Here is a 22176-nt window from a genome sequence, read left to right as displayed (position 1 = left end):
GTTGGTGCGATACACATGCAGAGCAGGTTACAGATAATGAAAGTACTAAAATTCGAAAGTCTCAAAAAAATGATAGTAAAGATTGCATTAGCGCAAACAAACAGAAATTATTGCTCGGTGAAATATCGGAACAGCGAAAAGAGATCGAATATATTGTTCAGATTTAAACTTTAAAAGTCAGAGACATGTAGATCATCATTCATGTTGCCATCAGGGAAAAGTAGTGTTTCTATCCAAAGAAGAGGCATATCTGTGAGAATTAAAAGATGTGTTGTTTGGTGAAAGTGAAATCCACATACGCGAGCAGCAGAGGCGCGAAGTGGCTGGTGTGTAGCGCAGGCCGGGGGGATTGGCCAAGGGTCCTCAATCACGGTCCTGGAGCGCCGCAGTGGCTATAAGTTTTCATTCCAGCCTGTGTCCTAATTAGAATTTAGTCCTTGCTGATAATGAAAGTTGGTGTTTAACTCTATGCCTTGCTAGTGCCTTTATTCATCAAAGACAAAGTTTAGTTATTTTGTCGAACAGAGGTCCTTAGTTACAGTCCTGGAGGTCTGCTATGGCTACAGGTTTTCACTTTAACCAGTTTCTTAATTAGAACCCTTTTATTTACTACTAAAGCAATACTGTTTTTGGGCTTAATTTTGGTTCTCATGCCTGTTACCATTCAGAACCCTTAACTGCCTATTATAGATTTCAGCAGCTGCATTTAAGTTTTATTTTTTGCCTGTTTTCTTAATCAGACATTAGTTAATAATGAGATGTAGATAACTAATAAACCTGCACCTCTCCAGCTCAGGTGCTTACCATGAAGTATCAGTGATAAGACATGTTTAGAAATGAATGAAAGGGAACAAACCTGAATCACGAATTAAAGAGAAAGAAAGAAATGAATGAGAGGGGAATTGGAAGGACCCATCCATCCATCCATTGTCCAACCCGCTATATCCTAACTACAGGGTCACGGGGGTCTGCTGAAGCCAATCCCAGCCAACACAGGGCACAAGGCAGGAACAAATCCCTGGGCAGGGCGCCAGCCCACTGCAGGAATTGGAAGGACCATTAAGTTTAAATCTGTTCTGGTCCACCAAACACATGGATAATGTTCTGACAGAAGGAAACTCTACAGTGCAACTAAAATTGCTCTTGGATGAATGCAAACATTAGCAAGATAAATATCAATACCAAGTTTCATTATCAGCATGGACTGCTTTCTAATTAGGAAACTAGTTGAAATAAAAACCTACAGCCACTGCGACCCTCCAGGACCATGATTGAGGACCCCTGGTCTAGACTGTTGTCTCAGGTAGACTGCCCAAGATGGTGACTCCCCCTGATTACAGGCATTCTGAGAGGAAGAGGTGGGTCAAGGTGGACGGACCCCAGAAGTGACGTCAGACGGAGCAGTGTCAATCTTTCTTTCTGCAGAAAGGGAAGAAGATAGAGATCATTAGTACAGCACCACCTCCTGTCTCGTTGGAGAATTACTGTCACCTAAGCCTTCAAGCTGTTTCCCATGTGCATAACCATGAGAGAAAGCCTTCAGAAGTTACTGGGTTTATAATTTTATTGGGTCATTATAGAGTGAAAGTTTCAATCGCATGTGTTAATCAACATGCAAAATGCCTCTGCTCTCTTGCCACTTGAGTGAGCACAGCTGACTTATGTCAAAGCTTCTGTGCTCGTGACCTCAGAACATTTTTAGCGTTAATAAACAGACAGAGTAACATGAGCCTGCTAAAATGGCTGAAGTTCTATGGATCAGCGATGTATCCTCATAGCTGTTTGTGCTCAGAATGATCTTAATATTGCATGAGTGTTAGGAGTAAATGAGTTAATGGCATACAGTTTGGACACACTGTTTTCAGAAGGTGGATAATTGGTTAAGGAGGTTGTTTAAGCAAAACTGTAAAAGACCATCACCATACTGCTGCACAGAATTCTTCAATGTTGCTTTTAAAATCATTGTGCTTAGTTTTCTTTTACCTTTAGAAAACTACATTGTTAGCGTCTACCATGCTAACTCTAGTATTGTCTATATATATAATTCACTAAGGGCATGCAAGACAGCGAGCGCAAGCAAGACAGAGAGCCACGCCTACCAACTCACAGAGCCCCGCCCGCCAACTCTAACCCTCCTCCCGCGTCATGGGATACACACGACAGAGCCCCGCCCGCCAACTCTAACCCTCCTCCCGCGTCATGGGATACACACGACAGAGCCCCGCCCGCCAACTGTATCCCTCCTCCTGCGTCCACCGTCGCTCTCGAGGCATTTGCACTGCCTGCTCATGTGCCCGCACGCAACAACTCACCAAACACAGCCTTAATCGCTTTCATCTGTGCTACAGTTCACATGACAGAGACACACACACACAGGCGTGCGAGAGAGACACACACACACACAGGCGTGCGAGAGAGACACACACACACACAGGAGCGGGAGAGAGAGACACACACACGGGTGCGCGAGAGAGACACAGACACACATGGGCGAGAAAGACACACACACACACAGGCGCGCGAGAAAGACACACACACACACACACACACACAGGCGCGCGTGTGCATTGTTGCAATGTTACTTTTCTTGGTTGTTTATTAAATTACAGATTTTTCAAATGTACATTTTTTTCCCAGTGCTTAAAACTCATTAAAAAAAAGTGTTTATAGTGAGCGGTTCGTAGTGCGATAGCGTGAACTCTCGTAGTGTTAGTTTTCTCTGTTGTTCAAGGTTTTCTCAGTGTTATTCAATTGCTTTTACATTTAGTTTACTATTACGCTGTGTGACCGATTAGGGTTTTGCTCGCACCCTTGCACCCTCAGATACCACGTCAGACACCAGATAAAAGTCCAATAATAGGATTTATTATAATAATAAAGTGCACAAAGCACGCTCCTCTCCACAATTCCCAATAAACAAACAATACACCAATAACCAAATCCTCCAATCTCCCAGACGCTTAGCCACCCTGCCTCCCAACTCAGCTCATTGTCTGGGAGTTCCCATGATCCTTTTATACTCCCTGACCCGGAGGGGTTTCTGCCCAACAGTCCACAAGTCCTTATTCCTTCCGGGTCAGGGTAAATAGTCCTTTTCTTCAACCCGAAAGTCCGTCGCTCTTCCTATGACGAACCTCCGGGTCACAGGGCACGAAGAAGTCCTCGGTCCTCCCTGCAGCTCCCTCCTCTGGCCCCCACGGCATCCAGCAGGGCTTTGCATAAAAACTCCATTGTCCATGATGCCCTGCTGGTCTTCTGGGGACCTCCATGCTGCAAGGAGGGCTCCACCTGGCGGCTTGGGAGTATTGGCTGGGATAAATGGCCGGCCATCCTTCACAGCTGTGCATTCTATGGCATTATTAACTATATTTGTGCTTAAAAACTCACCCTCCTCCCGCGTTCACCCTCGCTCTCGAGGCATGCACCCTGCTTGCTCATGTGCCCTCCTCCAACACATCACCAAACACATCCTCACTCGCTTTGGTCTGTGCTACAGTCCACATGCAGCTGTGAGCCACGTTGACTGTTCACGTTGATAATGATGCGGCGTATGCTATGCTGCAGGAGTAGTGTATATAATTTTATGTTATTCTTTTATGGTGTGTATTTAAAGCACTGCAAATTGGAGTATTGGTGGAGACTAGCACCCCCTTAATCCTGTTCAGGGTCCTGAGAGAAAGTGTAGCCTGACTCAGACATAAAGCTCAGTCCTGGGGGGCCACAATGTCTGCACGTTTTTGTTCCAGCCCCACTGCTTAATCAGAAGTTCATCCTGTTGGAAAACAGAACTTGGTTAATGTCAGGACTCATCAGTTGTTCATTATATCATCCATCCATCCATTATCCAATGCTATATCCTTACTACAGGGTCACGGGGGTCTGCTGGAGCCAATCCCAGCCAACACAAGGCAGAAGGCAGGAAACAAACCCCGGGCAGGGTGCCAGCCCACTGCAGTCATTATACCATGTCAGGCCATTTCTGTGTTGTGATTTTTTTTGTTTCCTTTCTGTGGATGTCATCCACATGGCTTGTGGCTTGAGGTAAACTCATAATTCTCAGTCCTTCACTTCATTTGCTTCCATTTCTTTCCAGATTTTTTATAAAGAAAAAAAAAAAACTTCATGATAAGCACACATGAATAAAATGGGACCGAGAAAGCTGTCTCCTTTGTCATTCATACCTCGCTGATCACTGATAAAGAAAACTGAGAGGCAATTACAGGTTGGGGATATCAAAGGGTGGGTTAACTAAAATGAACCACAAAAATATGTCATGTTCCTCCGCAGGCTGGAGTTCCAATACACGTTTTGTGTGTGTCTTTTTTATTTTAGATGCTTTGATTTACAGTATATTGATTATGTTAAAGATAAAGAACTTTTTAAAATACCAGTATTGTTCTTTGTTTTTGAATTTGCTTATGTATGTAAGCTACGTGTATTATGTTCCATGTGTTCTGCAGGTCATCCCCCAAGAGGCAGGGCCACTTGTCAATCAGTGGCGAGAACTGCTCTCACTGCTATAAATCCAGAGGGTCTCCCACAGTTCCTGGTGGTTCATCTCAAAATCTCAAATGTGTGTGGGAGTTTGGTGAGTGTGTTCTAGTTTACTTCTCTGCTTTCTGGGATTCAATGGACTGTTGACTATTTTGCTCTGCAATTTGACTGTTCTTGGGATTTTGTATTGGGACTTATTCACCTTGGATTGGCCTCACTTGCATCTCCATTTTGCATTGTGTGCTTTGCGGAAGTTCATAGTTTCATGTATTTACAAACCTTTTTGTGAAATAAATGTTTTTCTTGTGTAAAGCTTTTGTGTTTGCTCGCATTACTAGCTGGGTGTTTGACAGTGTTATCACCCTCTAGGGAACATTTTTAGAGATAGATAGATAGATAGATAGATAGATAGATAGATAGATAGATAGATAGATAGATAGATAGATAGATAGATAGATAGATAGATAGATAGATAGATAGATAGATAGGACAGAACTTTATTTGCCCCCAGAGAGAAATTTGGCTTTTCACAGAAGCTCTTTAAATAAATACATAGATAGCCAGATAGATAAATAAATGTACATACATATACACTATGGTCTGAATGCACATCAGAATGACTGTAAAGCAAGAAAATTAAAAGGAAAGAAAAGCTCTGACTTGGCTGTCACAGTCCCAGTGAGGCATTATGTGGGTGTATTACTGTTTGTATAAAGGAACCCCGGTAGTGTTTCTTGACACACTTCTGCTGAATAATTTGCTGGCTGAAAGTCCTCAGTGTTAGTGTGTCAGAGAGAGGATGTGCAGCATTGGTAATAATGACACTCAGTTTTGTTTAATTCTTTCCTTCACTACTCCCTCCAGGGGTCCAGAGTGTTTCCCATAACCGAGCTTACCTTTTTAACAAAGCTTGTTGATCCGGTGTGCCTCTCTAGAAGTGACGTTACCAGCACAGCACACCGCAGGTCTTTGGGATTGCATGTTTTGGAACTCCAAGTTCATGTTGCTCAAGCAATCATTAATTCAGCAGCAATAACTGGCTTCTAGTTAAAAAAATGGGTTAAACCAAAAAGCTGCAGCCATTACGACCCCCTAGTACTGAACTTCAGGATCCCTGCTATACCTGAATGTATAAAAGAAAGCAGTACAAGAAGCAAAGAAGTGTCAGCAGTGCCTTACTGCCAAAGGGCAAGAAGAGATAGCAGACGTATGTTCCTTGTCATTATGGTGATTTAGTGGTTAGCACTGCTGCTTCATGGTTGCTGTCTGTGTCTGTGTTTCTTGTTCTCCCCCTTCCAGAAATGCACATGATGTTTAAATTGGTGACTTTAAATTTGTCACTGCTAGGATGTTCTGTGCTTTCGCTGTGCCACTGTACTGCTTAGTGAAATTGCTCCTTAACTCACTTACAGTATTCAAAACACAGATACGTTAAGACAGAGGATTACAGGTTTTGATTCTTAAGGATAAACCATTAAATGATATTTTTAATAAATGCAGCTTTGTCTATGTTAACATGTAACAGGGAGCCACAATTATCACCTTGTGATGAAAACTTGGTCAGCTTGGACTTTAAGGTGCCTTCTTTGTGCAGTCTTTCTGCTCTCCTTATGTTCCTCCAGAGACTTTGGTTTCATCCCACACTCCGAGCACATGCCAGCGGGTTGACTGGTGACTGCAGGGTGCGGTTGGTGGTGGACCAGCATCCCTTCTAAGGTTCATTTCTTGTGTCATTTGGCGCTGGAAAAAGCATCAGATACCTGCAAAGAAGATGAAGAAGAAATGGTAAAGGTCATGGAGGAAGCCTGAGGACTGCCTTCATTGTTTATGTGCTGCTCAGAGAAAGGCAATTCAATGTATTAGATAAGTACATTCTTTAGCATTTATGATGTAGTTTATTGTTTGTGTGTTTTTCAGTTGTTATGTAACAGTAAGTGCTATTATGGTTCACCGTGCTGGCACTACTCAGAAAATGAGGTGGTGTTGTGCCCTGCAGCTGCAGATCCTTTGTTCTAAGAATAAAACCTTCAAAAATACAAGCCTGAGTATGGAGAGAGGAATGGGGAGGGATGAAAAATAAAAAAAAAGAGGATCACTCTCCACTTTTGAAAAGCATAAATACATAAGGGTGCACATATTTATTTATGAATTCACTTATTTTGAATTGATTTTGTTTGGAAACATTACAAAAGAGCACAACTCAATCAAAACAAAGTAAATAACACAGCCAGCACAATAGTCGACTTTGGGAGCAATCCTTGAAACTGGATGCCAAGTTACATGTTCCATTCAATATAAAACAATCTAGCAATGCAAAGGGGAACAGCTGCTAGGGGAAACATTTTAGCAAAACTTTATTTATGTTCATTAGATTCAGCCTTGACCACTGAAGGCCACGTTGTTCTTATTGTGCATGCCTGTAGAGACATAGACTCGGTTCATTTGATACCATTCTGTGACATGAAATGAGTAGATAAGCACAGCAGAAGACAGAAGTAACATACACACAACAACTGCATATGGACTGAGGCCAAAACTTAGTCAGAGATGACATATTTACTAAGAAGTGTCTTTGTTATGTATTGAAATAAATGTAACAATGATTGGTAGTATTCCCAGGCAGAAGGGGGCGCCAGAGTGGGGTTAAGAGAGATCTTGGACAAGCAGTTTCAGAGAACGTTCTTAGTAAAAGCCTACGGTGCAGTTAACTTCTGGCCTCAGTGTTTGTCATTGAATATCAGCCTCAATTGACCTAACATAGCAAACTGGCGACGAGGATAAAGTTGATTCCCAGTGCGTAAGTTCGTCTGTTTATGACTGCAGCGGGAGTTTTTATTCAGTATATTTATATAAAGAAAACCATTGTGGCAACATGGCTGCGACGCTGGGGCACATGGACGATTTTGATGAAAATGTGGAGCAGTGGACCACTTATATTGAGCGTTTCGAAACCTTTGCATTAGCTAATGATATTGGAGAGGACAAACTGGTGCCAGTGCTATTAACTGTAATTGGACGTACAACGTATGGCTTGCTGCGTAGTCTTTTAGCACCGGAGAAACCAAAGGACAAAACGTTTGACCAGATTAAAGCAGTGCTACAGCAGCATTTTTCTCCAAAGCCTTTGGTAATAACAGAAAGGTTTCGCTTTCACAAAAGGAACCAAGCGGAGGGGGAGTCGGTTTCACAATATGTTGCTGTCTTAAAGAAACTGTCTGAGCACTGTGAATTTGGCGCTTACTTAGAGGAAGCATTGCGTGATCGATTTGTTTGTGGACTAAATAATGAAGCGATACAGAAACGACTGTTAACTGAAGTAGCGTTGACCTATAAAAAAGCAGTCGAAATCGCAATTTCCATGGAGATGGTGGCACGCGAATCGCAGCAGCTTTGTGGATCTTTAAAAGTGAATGAGCTATCGGTTTCAGATAAGATAAGGAAATGCAAACGATGCGGAAGAGTTAATCACAGTGACAGTGATTGTTGGTACAAAGATCAGGATTGCCATAACTGTGGTAAGAAGGGCCACGCAGCGCGAGTATGTAAACAGAAGGAATCTATAAGGAGAGAGGAGGGAGCGCAGTATAAAGGGAAGTCACAACGGCGATCGGATTATCCTAAAAGAGACCTGTAAATCGCATTATATTGCAGGAGGTGTCCAGTGAAGCGTCAGGTAACGAAACTGACACAGAATTAGCCTTACATAAGCTGATCCAAGAAGGGGAGAAGTCACACATTAGTGTGAAACCTAAAATAGAAGGCACAGAAGTAGAGATGGAGTTGGACACAGGGGCAGCAGTGTCATTAATTTCAATAAAACTATACAAGAAATTACTGAGCCACGTGCCTCTTGAGACAACTGATGTAGTTTTGAAGACTTACACTGGGGAACCAATATCCCCTGAAGGAGTTATTAATGTGAAAGTCACTTTGAACAAACAGTTAGCTGTCCTTCCATTATATGTTATCAGAGGAAATTATACACCCCTGTTTGGTAGAGAGTGGCTCAGAAGAATTAAATTGAATTGGCAAGAGATTAAGTCAGTACAGCAAGTTACTTTGAAGAGCATAATACAAAAACATGCTGCAGTTTTCAGTAAAGATTTGGGGACAATGAAGGGCATTGAAGCAGTCATTTCTTTGAAACCACAACATAAGCCAAAGTTCTGTCGTGCTCGGGTTGTACCCTATGCGCTGCGATCGAAAGTAGAGGCTGAGCTGTCCGCCTGCTAGAATTAGGTGTGCTGTCACCTATGCAGTATAGTGAGTGGGCCACTCCTGTGGTGCCAGTTGTAAAGAGAGATGGTTCTGTGAGGCTTTGTGGTGATTTTAAAGTGACCTTAAACCCAGCCATTTGTGTGGAACACTATCCAATTCCACACATTGAAGACTTGTTCGCCTCATTAGCTGGGGGACAGCGTTTCAGCAAATTGGACTTGGCACAGGCGTACCTACAGATAAAGGTTGAGGAACAATCACGTAAACTGCTCACCATCAATACCCAAAAGGGGTTGTTCTGCTATAATCGTCTACCATTTGGGATTGCTTCAGCACCTTCCATATTCCAACGGGCGATGGATCAGGTGTTACAAGGCCTTTCCAATGTGCATTGTTACTTGGACGATATATTGGTTACAGGCTGTAATGATGCAGAGCACCTGCAGAATTTGGATAGAGTATTGGGCGATTGAAAGAATTTGGCTTATGTGTCCAAAAAGAAAAATGTGAATTTTTCAAGGAGACCTTGGAGTACCTGGGTCATAAAATTGATGCAGCAGGACTGCACAAGTCACCTGAAAAGGTTAGGGCTATTTTAGAGGCTCCAGCCCCCGATAATGTAACTAAACTGAGATCTTTCCTTGGTCTCATCAATTACTATGGGCGATTCATACCCAATCTTGCAACCATTTTGACCCCATTAAATGAGCTGCTTTGCAAAGACAAACGCTGGCATTGGTCATCCGCATGTAAATCTGCATTCCAGAAAGCTAAGGAGCAGTTGGTGTCTCAAAATGTCCTAACGCACTACGATCCACAACTAAGCATCCGCCTGGCTTGTGATGCTTCTCCATATTGTGTGGGAGCTGTCATTTCCCATGTCTTTCCCAATGGTGAAGAGAAACCAATCGCTTTTGCATCCAGAACACTGAGTAAGGCTGAACAGAACTATGCACAAATTGAGCGAGAAGCCCTTGGGATTGTGTTTGGGGTCAGGAAGTTTCATCAATACCTATATGGACGGAAGTTTACTCTCTTCACAGACCATCGGCCACTGACAAGAATCTTTAGCCCAGAGAAAGGGGTACCGTCTATGGCAGCTGCCAGAATGCAGAGGTGGGCATTAATATTAGCAGCCCACAGTTACACCATAGAATATAAGAAGGCTGCTCTCAATGCCAATGCTGATGGGCTTTCTCGTTTGCCCTTACTAATTAAACATAAGGAGAGCCAGAACACAGTTGACATTTTTTACATAAAACAAATGGAATTACTACCAGTGAGTAGTGCAGAAAATTGTAGAGAAACCATGTTGGACCCTACATTGTCTAAACTAATGGATATGGTGTTGCTGGGACATTTTCCTAAACAATTGGTGGATAATGATGAGTTACAGCCTTTCATCAACAGACAAACGGAGCTTACCGTACAACAAGGATGCCTGATGTGGGGGAGCAGAGTAATTGTGCCCCCTAAATTACGCCCTCGTGTTTTGTCAGAACTACATGTCAGCCACCCGGGTATAGTGAGGATGAAGTCCTTGGCACGCAGTTATGTTTGGTGGCCAGGTATCGACAGCCAGATTGAGCAACAAGTACACAACTGCCAGTCATGTCAGCGTGTTCAAAATCTTCCAAGCCCTGTGCCCCTCCACCCATGGATATGGCCAAGTGGGCCATGGCAGAGAATTCATGTTGATTTTGCTGGGCCTTATGAAGGCCATATGTACTTAGTAGTAGTCGATGCCCACTCAAAGTGGCCTGAGGTTCAACTAATGGATAGTGTCACAACTAGTAAGACTGTTCATGTCATGAGGACCCTTTTTAGTCGTTATGGGATACCTGAAGTCCTTGTTAGTGACAATGGCCCACAGTTCATTTCTGATGAATTTGCATATTTTATGAAAACCAACCATATTAAACATATACGATCTGCTCCCTATCATCCAGCTACCAATGGGCTTGCAGAACGCTTTGTGCAAACTTTCAAACAAGCTTTGAAGGCATCAAAAGGATCTGCTTTAGTACAGCAAAGACTAGACACGTTTTTACTCTCATATCGCAATACTCCACATGCTACAACACAGGAATCTCCAGCTATGCTTTTTATGGGTCGCAAATTACGTTCACGGCTAGATGTGCTTAAACCAAATGTGGCTTCTACAGTGAGTCAGTCTCAAGATGTTCAGCTGTTGCACAGTAACCGGAAATCCAGACAATTTAATGTGGGTGACCCAGTGCTGGTCCGGGATTACCGAAGGGGAGAAAAGTGGACACCTGGAGTGGTAACCTCCCAGTTGGGACCAGTTTCCTACAGTGTAAAAGTTGGGAATGCTGAAGATTGGAAACGGCATGCAGACCAGTTACTACTCAACCGAGCAAATGAAAGTGTTCCACAGGCCACACAGCCAGAAGAGACACCTTCTTCCAACTTGGTAACAATGTCACCAGTAACATTAGAGAATAATACAGTCGATGCAGGGCATAACCCTACGGGAGTAGGCTCAGTCATTCCAGACATGGTTCCTCAAACTAGTGAACCTCAGACATATGCACCTCCAACTTCACCTACAGAGAGCAGTGGCAGACGCTATCCTTTGCGAGTATCTAAGCCTCCAGATCGTTTAAATCTTTAAATGTTATAAAGTAGTTGAAACAGTACAATGTATTTATGTAAATAGTTACCTTCAAGCAGAACTGCTCCATTCTGGATATGTGGCAGTGAACTACAGCTTTGTTATAGTAGTTTTGCTCATTTTGACTGTTTAGTCTTTGTGGTTTTATAAATAGGTGGGAGGGAAATGTTATGTATTGAAATAAATGTAACAATGATTGGTAGTATTCCCAGGCAGAAGGGGGCGCCAGAGTGGGGTTAAGAGAGATCTTGGACAAGCAGTTTCAGAGAACGTTCTTAGTAAAAGCCTACGGTGCAGTTAACTTCTGGCCTCAGTGTTTGTCATTGAATATCAGCCTCAATTGACCTAACATAGCAGTCTTCAGCTCAGCTAAATAAGTCTTCTCACAGGCCAAAACACAAGCTTTCCAACTAACTGGTCCAGCCTGTCCATGGCTTCTTTATGCCTTGTGCCCTGTGAGGTTGCTGGGACCTGAACTGGATTAAGATGATTTGTGAATATGCCTGTGTAGAGCACCTAGAACAAGTGTTCACCCCCTCGGATGTATTTACATTTTATTGTTACACAATATTGACTCACAGTGGATTTAATTTGACATTGATCAACGAAAAAAAAATTTCGTGTGTCGCAATGAAATCAGATCTCTGCAAAGTGGTCTAAATACAGTGCATCCGGAAAGTATTCACAGCGTATCACTTTTTCCACATTTTATTATGTTACAGCCTTATTCCAAAATGGATTAAATTAATTTTTTTCCTCAGAATTCTACACACAACACCCTATAATGACAACGTGAAAAAAGTTTACTTGGTTTTTGCAAATTTATTAAAAATAAAAACATTGAGAAAGCACATGTACATAAGTATTCATAGCCTTTGCCATGAAGCTCAAAATTGAGCTCAGGTGCATCCTGTTTCCCCTGATCATCCTTGAGATGTTTCTGCAGCTTAATTGGAGTCCACCTGTGGTAAATTCAGTTGATTGGACATGATTTGGAAAGGCACACACCTGTCTATATAAAGTAACTAGCAAAATACCCGCGCTTCGCAGCGGCGAAGTACTGCCTTAAAATTTTTATTAAGAAGAAAATTAAACCTTTTTATACTGAGGGAAAATATATCAATATTTATTTGTTAAGGATCTCTTTGTATACCACATTGTTAGTTCGGCCCTCCTGTTGTAATATGACCAAGCTGTGCGCTGTGCCATGTGAAAAGTAATCTTGTCTGAAATCTCACAGCTTGGATTGCTGCTGTCATAATCGGTTTGAGTTTCATGGTTTGTTTCAATTACGACAGTATTTGCAGGATTTGTGTTGAAGTGACATTCAGCATCTGTCAAGCGTTGTAAGCATACAACCAGTTTCATCCGTAACTTCACATCCAGCTTTGAGAGTTTAAACATTCATAAACATCAAAGTGTCCACTACTGAAATCGTCACCTGTGAATCAAAGATGTTTAAGAGGCATTGGCGGTTGTCAAAAGGTGTAAAATATTTGGCCATTTCGGTACACTTGAAAGCGACAACCGACAGCGGCAGCCATCAACTCACATGCAGAACCATAGATGAAGGGCTTAAGCATTTCACTCTTCTAGTGCTCCTGTGTAGTATAATTATCTCCTGTACCGTCATCAGTCCACACCTTGAACCTGTCCCAGTCATTCAATACATAAGACACAATGTTCATCCGGATATCAAGAGTGAGCCTGATATGGCCGTGCAATATGTAACACAGAGATTGGAAAAGGCAGGTGCCATTTCCAGGCATGGAAACCACTCGGTAAATGACAGTTCTTTGATCGATGGTGATCACCTCGATAGACATGTTAATGGGGGTACGGTTGGAATGATAACGGAAATGGGTACCTGAACAATGTAAAGTAAGTCTAAAATACCTACACAATAACTATAATCATAATAAACAAACAATAAAACAGCGGAGAAGCCATGGATTAAATAAGAAGGCTGTTGTTATCAGCAGGAAGACGTGAATCCCGTGGCGAAGCAAGGAAGGGAATGTAGAGACTGGAGCGACGGACGGCCTTATATAGGCAGGCAGCCAACAACGTGGGAGGCGCTGGGATGAGGGACCCAATGCTGCCTCACATGGTGACCGAGCTGCAGGCTATGGACGTATATATGTACGTAAGTAGGATTCAGTTAGCGTTGGGAACCCACATACTAAATTTCTTGAAGATGGGCCCATAAGTAACAAAGACCGTTGAAAAGTTCAATATGGCGGCCGACAGTGGCATCATACAACCGAAATAAATACCAAATTTCAGCCTTCTACTTACACGGGAAGTTGTAGAATTAGTGACGTTGGAAAGTTCAATATGGCGGCTGACAGTGGCATCATACCACCGAAATAAGTACGTACATTGGTTTCGGTTAGCGCAGGGAAGCCGCCTACCAAATTTCGTGAAGATGGGGCCATGAATAAGAAAGTTCAACATGGCGGACTTTGTTGACCGTTAGGACCGTTATGCGTAGAATTTTGAAATGAAACCTGATTAACTATTGTAAGTAATTTGTAAGGAATGAGCCTGCCAAATTTCAGCCTTGTACCAACACGGGAAGTTGGAGAATTAGTGATAAGTGAGTCAGTGAGTGAGTGAGTGAGTCAGTGAGTGAGTCAGTGAGGGCTTTGCCTTTTATTATTATAGACTAGCAAAATACCCGCGCTTCGCAGCGGAGAAGTAGTGTGTTAAAGGAGAAGTAGTGTGTTAAAGAAGCAATGAAAAAGAAAAGGAAACATTTTGAAAATAACGTAACATGATTGTCAATGTAATTGTTTTGGCACTGTTGTGAGTGATGAGTGTTGTTGTCATATATATATTTACACACACACAAACATATATATATATACATATCTATACATATACACATACATATACATACACACATACATACATACACACACATATATACACACAAATACATATATATATATATACATACATACACACACACATATATAAACATATATATACATATACATACATATCTACATATATACACACAGCTATTTCGTATCAGTGCAATACGCTGCTTGTTAAAACGGATAACTCCGCTCTTACGCAAGTCTGCGTGGATATTATGAACTATCGTATTTGTTCAAGTTCTATTTAAATTTTAAATAGAAGGAATTTTTATTTAGTCGACAGAAATATCTTTGGTAGGAATGGTAAAAACAGACAGGAATATTATTCCTGAATAAATCAACTCAAACCTTAAACAACTTATAATATTTTGCTCTCCATAAAAATATATCCTGTCTAAATTATACAAGTTAGAAATAAAGTAAACATTAAAAGAACAAACATTCAAATTTCTTTACTCTTATGTAATTTTATATTTTATAAAAAATAAACTTAGATTTTAAATATCCCAAAAGATTTTGCTCTCCATAAAAATATATCCTGTCAAAATTATACAAATTCAAATATGAACATGCTGCATAACAAAACCTAGAAATATAAATAAAATGTGTTCCTTTCAGCAATAACAAATCAAATCATTCAGTTGTCTTTGTTCATATGTCATTTTAGAGCTGGACGCCTGGCATCTTTTTTGGCAACAGGTTCGTTTCTGTTTGGTGTGAGGTTCTGTGTTGTGGAGATTCTCAGGATGGATTGCAGGTGCTCATCAGTGAGGCGACTCCTGTGTGCTGTTTTGTTAGTCTTTATCACTGAGAAGAGCGTCTCACACAGATATGTGCTACCAAACATGCACAAGGTTCGAGCCGCATGTAGACGGACTTTTTGTTCTTCAAAGTCACCAAAGCGCCGTGCAAACTCAGTGCGCCAGTTTATCAGCAAAGTGCGATTTGGGAACACCGTAGTGACGACTTGGTTTAACATTACTTGGTAATAGGGAAAGTGGGGCAAGTGGTTGTGTCTCCCATAAAAGCAGCTTCAATTGAAATCACTTTGTGATTGTGCACGGTAAAACGTCCGCTGAAGTGTCAGATTCTTATTTAATTCATCTGCTTTCTGTATCTTCTGCATTGCATTCAGGTCTTTCAGGTTACCCTGATGTTTTGTTTTATAGTGCCGTCTTAGATTAAATTCTGTAATTACAGCCACATTAGCTCCACAAATGAGACACACGGGTTCAGTAAACATATACTCAGCCTCCCATCGGTTTTAAAGGCTCTATTTTCAGAATCAACTTTTCTCTTCAGCATCGTGTGAGCTAGCTTCGCAATAACTTGCAGCATCTTAAGGTAGACTTGATTAACGCGTAACTGTTGGCAAGGCAGCTGAAGCGCTGCATTATGGGATCTGTAGTTTATTGTGTTACCAGCGCTTCATATACCCGGCCATTAATAACAATAATACAGTATATAAAATGATCTCGGGGCGGATATAATTACGCCGGCCGGATGTGGCCCCGCCCTTGAGTTTGACACATATGGACTAAATAGAACTTGAAAAGATATATTTTTTCAAATGTGATCGCAATTCAGATAGAGTTGACGCGACTACAGCCTGCATGCCTCAATAAGTCATCCTCCCTCGCTCTTACTTTTTACCGCTCATCTAATGAATACACTGAGTATGGCTTTACCAAAACAATCATTGATGGCTAATAAAGTATCCATTATTCGAGTATGTAGATCGGGTATATATATATACATATATATATACCCGCGATCGCAGCGAGAAGTAGTGTGTTAAAAAGCTAGAAAAGAAAAGGGAACATTTTAAAAATAACGTAACATGACTGTCAATATACAGTATTTGTTTTGTGAGTGTTACTGAGTGTTGCTGTCATCAAGGATTTGATTATCATTATTTCTTTCAATCAGGTTCGTATTTGTAGGATGTGTTGTGTTCAAGTTACATTCCGTGTTTGTCAATCGCTGTAAAGATGACAGGTTTCATTCATCGATTCGCTTCTTACTGCATCAATAAACAGCTCGTCTTCTTCTTTATCTGAGACCTGACACACTGCATGCACGGGTTTTTTACACTGTCTTCCTTTAGCGGACATTGACTTTTTCCAACGTGTGCTTTGTTTCCGCAGTAGTTGGATTTATGAATATGCTTGTATGTATCAGACGCTTCATATTTTTGCTGCCTTTTCAATTGTGTAATTCGGTTTTGTTCAGCTCTTTGGAACTGTTGCTTTTATCTGTGCACTGCGCCAGTTCACGGAGCCACTCGTGTACATGCATCGAAGGTTCCCAGCTGTGCTGGTGCCAACTCGTGCTATGTCCATGGCTGTATTTAATGTTACCTTAGTCCTGGCACTTACAACTTTCTCTCGCAGTTTCGCTGAGTTTGTGTCAAACACCACCCTGACCATCTCATCTTCCTCTCCATAAGCACAGTCCTTCACCCGTGAATATTTAGTGGCAGTTTGCTATTGGATTGCCGCTGACGGACGGCCTTATATGGGCAGGCACTAAATTACAAACGCCAGCGGCAGCCTGTCTATGAACTTAATTTAAAGTGTAGGTTTACATCGGCTTTGTTTTCAAGTAGCAGAACTCATGAATATGGTTGTATATGTCACTCGCTTCTTATTGTTTCGCTGCCTTCTTAATTATATAATGCATGTTTTCTTCAGCGCTTTTTGAGGTCTTCCTGGTTTTCTATGTACTGCGTGATTACGTGGGAGGCGTGATGATGTCACACGAAACTCCCCACGGCGTTGAAGCTCATCTCCATTACAGTAAATGGAGAAAAACTGCTTCCAGTTATGACCATTACGCGTAGAATTTCGATATAAAACCTGCCCAACTTTTGTAAGGAAGCTGTAAGGAATGAACCTGCCAAATTTCAGCCTTCCACCCACACGGGAAGTTGGAGAATTAGTGATGAGTCAGTGAGTGAGTGAGTGAGTAAGTGAGGGCTTTGCCTTTTATTAGTATAGAGATTACAACTCGAAGACACATGATATCCGATATGGTGTTCCACAAGGCTCTATCCTGGGTCCGCTGCTCTTCTCAATCTACATGCTTCCGTTAGGTCAGATTATCTCAGGGCACAACGTGAGCTACCACAGCTATGCTGATGACACACAGCTGTACTTATCAATAGCACCTGATGACCCTGATTCTCTTGATTCACTAACACAATGTCTGACTTGTATCTCAGAATGGATGAATAGTAATTTTCTCAAGTTAAATAAAGAGAAAACTGAAATCTTAGTGATCAGCAATAATGGATACAATGAGGCTATTAGAAATAAACTGGATACATTAGGATTAAAAGTCAAGACGGAGGTAAAAAGCTTAGGGGTGATTGTTGACTGTAATCTGAATTTTAAATCGCATATTAATCAGATCACTAGGACAGCATTTTTTCACTTAAGAAACATAAGTAAAGTTAGACCTCTTATATCACTGAAAGATGCTGAGAAATTAGTTCACGCATTTGTTTTCAGTCGACTAAATTACAGTAACGCACTCCTCTCAGGACTACCCAAAAAAAGACAAATCATTTACAATGAGTGCAGAATGCAGCTGCTAGACTCCTAACTAGGAAAAGAAAATCTGAACACATCTCTCCAGTTTTGATGTCACTACACTGGTTACCTGTGTCATTCAGAATTGACTTTAAAATTCTGCTTATGGTTTATATTTTTTCTCTAGCCGTCTGGAGTTTTTTTTTTGTTTTTTTCTGTCCCCCCTGGCCATTGAACCTTACTCTTATTTCGATATTAATTAATGTTGATTTATTTTGTTTTTCTTATTGTGTCTTTTATTTTTCTATTCTTTATTATGTAAAGCACTTTGAGCTACTGTTTGTATGAAAATGTGCTATATAAATAAATGTTGTTGTTGGCTTGCTCTCTCTCTCAGGGGTGGCGATCGATCTGTTCTTAACTCAGTTTTTCTTTTTGTAAAATCTTGATTGCTTTGTATGGATTGTAATAAAATTAATAAAAATTAAAATAAATAAATAAATGTTGTTGTTGTTGTGACAGTTCATGTCAGAGCACAAACCATGCATGAAGTCAAAGGAATTGTCTGTATACCTCCAAGACAGGGTTGTCTCGAGGCACAAATCTGGGGAAGGTTACAGAAAAATTTCTGCTGCTTTGAAGGTCCCAATGAGCACAGTGGCCTCCATCATCCGTAAGTGGAAGAAGTTCGAAACCACCAGGACTCTTCCTAGAGCTGGCCGGCCATCTAAACTGAGCGATTGGGGGAGAAGGGCCTTAGTCAGGGAGGTGACTAAGAACCCGTTGGTCACTCTGTCAGAGCTCCAGAGGTCCTCTGTGGAGAGAGGAGAACCTTCCAGAAGGACAACCATCTCTGCAGCAATCCACCAATCAGGCCTGTATGCTAGAGTGGCCAGACGGAAGCCACTCCTTAGTAAAAGGCACATGGCAGCCCGCCTGGAGTTTGCCAAAAGGCACCTGAAGGACTCTCAGATCATGAGAAACAAAATTCTCTGGTCTGATGAGACAAAAATTGAACTCTTTGGTGTGAATGCCAGGCATCATGTTTGGAGGAAACCAGGCACCACTCATCACCAGGCCAATACCATCCCTACAGTGAAGCATGGTGGTGGCAGCATCATGCTGTGGGGATGTTTTTCAGTGGCAGGAACTGGGAGACTAGTCAGGATAAAGGTAAAGATGACTGCAGCAATGTACAGAGACATCTTGGATGAAAACCTGCTTCAGAGCGCTCTTGACCTCAGACTGGTTCATCCTTCAGCAAGACAACGACCCTAAGCACACAGCCAAGATATCAAAGGAGTGGCTTCAGGACAACTCTGTGAATGTCCTTGAGTGGCCCAGCCAGAGCCCAGACTTGAATCCGATTGAACATCTCTGGAGAGATCTTAAAATGGCTGTGCACCGACGCTTCCCATCCAACCTGAAGGAGCTTGAGAGGTGCTACAAAGAGGAATGGGTGAAACTGGCCAAGGATAGGTGTGCCAAGCTTGTGGCATCAAATTCAAAAAGACTTGAGGCTGTAATTGCCGCCAAAGGTGCATCGACAAAGTATTGAACAAAGGCTAAAGTTAATACTTATGTACATGTGATTTCTCAGTTTTTTATTTTTAATAAATTTTAATAAAACCCTCAAGTAAACTTTTTTCACATTGTCATTATGGGGTGTTGTGTGTAGAATTCTGAGGAAAAAAATTAATTTAATCCATTTTGGAATAAGGCTGTAACATAACAAAATGTGGAAAAAGTGATGTGCTGTGAATACTTTCCGGATGCACTGTAAATGCAAACATAAAATGCATAATCATGGGTCACGCCAGTGTCCACGCCTTTAATAAATCCTCACTGGTGCAGCCCCTCGGTTTTGGAAGTCACCTAATTTGCTCAATGAAGATGACCTGTCTGAAGTTTCCATTGATTGTGGTATAAATGCACCTTATCTGGAAGGTCCAAATTGTGGTTAGTCAGTATTGTGGCCTACCTTACACCAAGGATAAAATAACACTCTGAGCTACTCTGTGAAAAGGTGATGGAAACAAGAAAATGTCCCAGTCCCTAAATATCCCTCAAAGTCCAGTTAAATCAAAAATTAATGATGTATAGAGTGTGGTACATATGCAACCTGCCTACAGCAGGCCATCTACAAAAACTGAATAATAGTACAAGAAGACTATTGAGGGATGTCACCAACAACAATAACAACATTTTTTTCTATAACACATTTTCATACAAATAGTGTAGCTCAAAGTGCTGTAAATGATGAAGAAACAGAAAAAAGACAAAATAAATAAATAAGAAAAATAAGACAAAACTCATTAACATAGAATAAAAATAAGGTCCGATGGCCAGGGAGGACAGAAAGAACAAAAAAAAAAAAAACTACAGATGGCTGGAGAAAAAATAAAATCTGCAGGGGTTCCAGGCCATGAGACCACCCAGCCCACTCTAGGCATTCTACCTAACATAAATTACCTCAATCTGTCCTCATTGTATTCAGGGTTCTCATGGAAGAACTTGGTGATGACGGTCATGTGGACTTCTGGCCTTTAATCCATCAATGTAGGGACATCATGGTGCTTTGATTAGGTGATGGTGGTGCAGGTCGCCACCACAGAAAACCAGAAAAAGAACAGAAGAGAGAGTAGGGGTTAGTACAGAATTTGGAACCACCATGAATAGTAATGATAATTAATTAAATATACAGAGCATCAGGATTAAACTAAGATGAACCTATATGAAAGCCATATTAAAGTAATGTGTTTTCAGCCGTTTTTTAAACAGCAGAAAGCCGCCTCACCACTTCTTTTAAGTTTAGCTCTTGAAATTCTAAGCAGACACTCATTCGAAGATCTAAGGTTACGATTTGGAATGTAAGGTGTCAGACATTCCGAGACAAGACCAAGACATCAATGAGAATTCTAAAGGAGTTTTAAGGAACAGTGGCTGAGATTGGAAAAACTGTGTGGACAAAAACTGCTGCCCTGGTCCTTCACCAGTCACAACCTTATAGGAGAGTGGCAAAGAAGAATGCACTGTTAAAAGACAAACACAATAAACACACATGACATTTCATCAGAATGCACATTGGAGACTCTAGAGTCAGCTGGAAAAATGGTCTGTGGTCTGGAAAGTGAGCTTCCTGGCCATCAGATGACACACAATTTGTGGTTTAAGCCAAACACTAAACGTTATTAAAAGCACACCCTCCCAACCGTGAATCACAGTGGTGGAGATGGAGATGCTTCTCTGAAGCAGGCTCTGGAGGGCTTGTGAGGCTAGAGAGTAAGCTTTCCTGGAGGAAAGCCTGATGCCTGATGCAAGAAACCTGCGCCTTGGGAGAGAGTATGTTTTCCACCAAGAGACCTCAAGCATGAAGCCAAAGCTACACATGAATGACTTAAAAACAACAACGTTAATGTACTCCAGTGGCCGAGTCAGAGTCCTGATCCCAATCCAATTGAGAACTTGTGGCTGAACCAGAAAAAGGCTGTTCACTCATGAACTACATGGAACCTGACATAGCTTATGCAGTTTTACAAGGAATGGAGAAAAAACACAGTGTCTGAATGTGCAAAGGTGATGGAAACCTGACCTCAAAGACCCAAGGCAGTCATGGCTGTAAAGGTGCATTTACTAATATGGACTTGAAGGGGGTGAATCCTTACATCACACTTAATTCTTTTGTGCTTTATATTTGTATTTACAGGTAGTCATCATCTTACGACTACGGTCCAGTATATGTATTCAAGCCTGACCATATGTATAGAACTGTATAATATTGTCCAGAACCATATTCACTATAGCAGACTCTTGCTTAGCTGTAAAGGTTGCCCGTCTTCCACCAGCACATGGTCTTCTCTCTACTCTGTGATATACAAAAATTAGATATTTTTCATTATAGTCAAACGTTATACAAATGGAATGTACTGTATGTATATTGTTTGAAGTGTGTACAGTCGTATACTGAACCGTAATTGTTTCATTGCTCTGCGGTAACAACAGAACTTACCAATTTCTCCCTCTTGAAGACACATATAATTGATCTAACTTTTGATCCGCTCAGAGTAAGTTGATCCCTCATGCCGTCTTCTCCCAATGTCAGCCCACAGTTACTTATATTATCAATTATTGTTGCCCTTATTTTATGGGATACTGTATATGTATCTGATTTGTCTTTGAAGACCCCGTTCAGCATTCTACCTTGCATGTGGCTTCGCCTGGAAAATATTAGGGAAAAGGTCTCATTTTAGGAGTGTGTTATAGACCACCCAATTCAGACAGTAATTTCAACACACATCTTTTAGTAATATCAAAAGGCAAGTTTACAGGGGATATTATAGTCATGGGGACTTTAATTATCCAAATATTAACTGGGATAACCTTACAGATGGAGGAGCACAAGAGCAGGAGT

The 22176-nt window shown here is 41.4% G+C and overlaps 1 pseudogene; it reads left to right on the top strand.

Moving 5' to 3' along the window:
• Nucleotides 1–8130: 8130 nt before the first annotated feature.
• LOC120528741 lies at nucleotides 8131–11697 on the top strand (annotated as a pseudogene).
• Nucleotides 11698–22176: the final 10479 nt, after the last annotated feature.

Source organism: Polypterus senegalus, chromosome 4 (assembly GCF_016835505.1).
Source record: "Polypterus senegalus isolate Bchr_013 chromosome 4, ASM1683550v1, whole genome shotgun sequence".
NCBI lineage: Eukaryota > Metazoa > Chordata > Cladistia > Polypteriformes > Polypteridae > Polypterus > Polypterus senegalus.
Note: the sequence above shows the minus strand (reverse complement) of the source record. Positions and strands in the feature narration are given on the sequence as shown.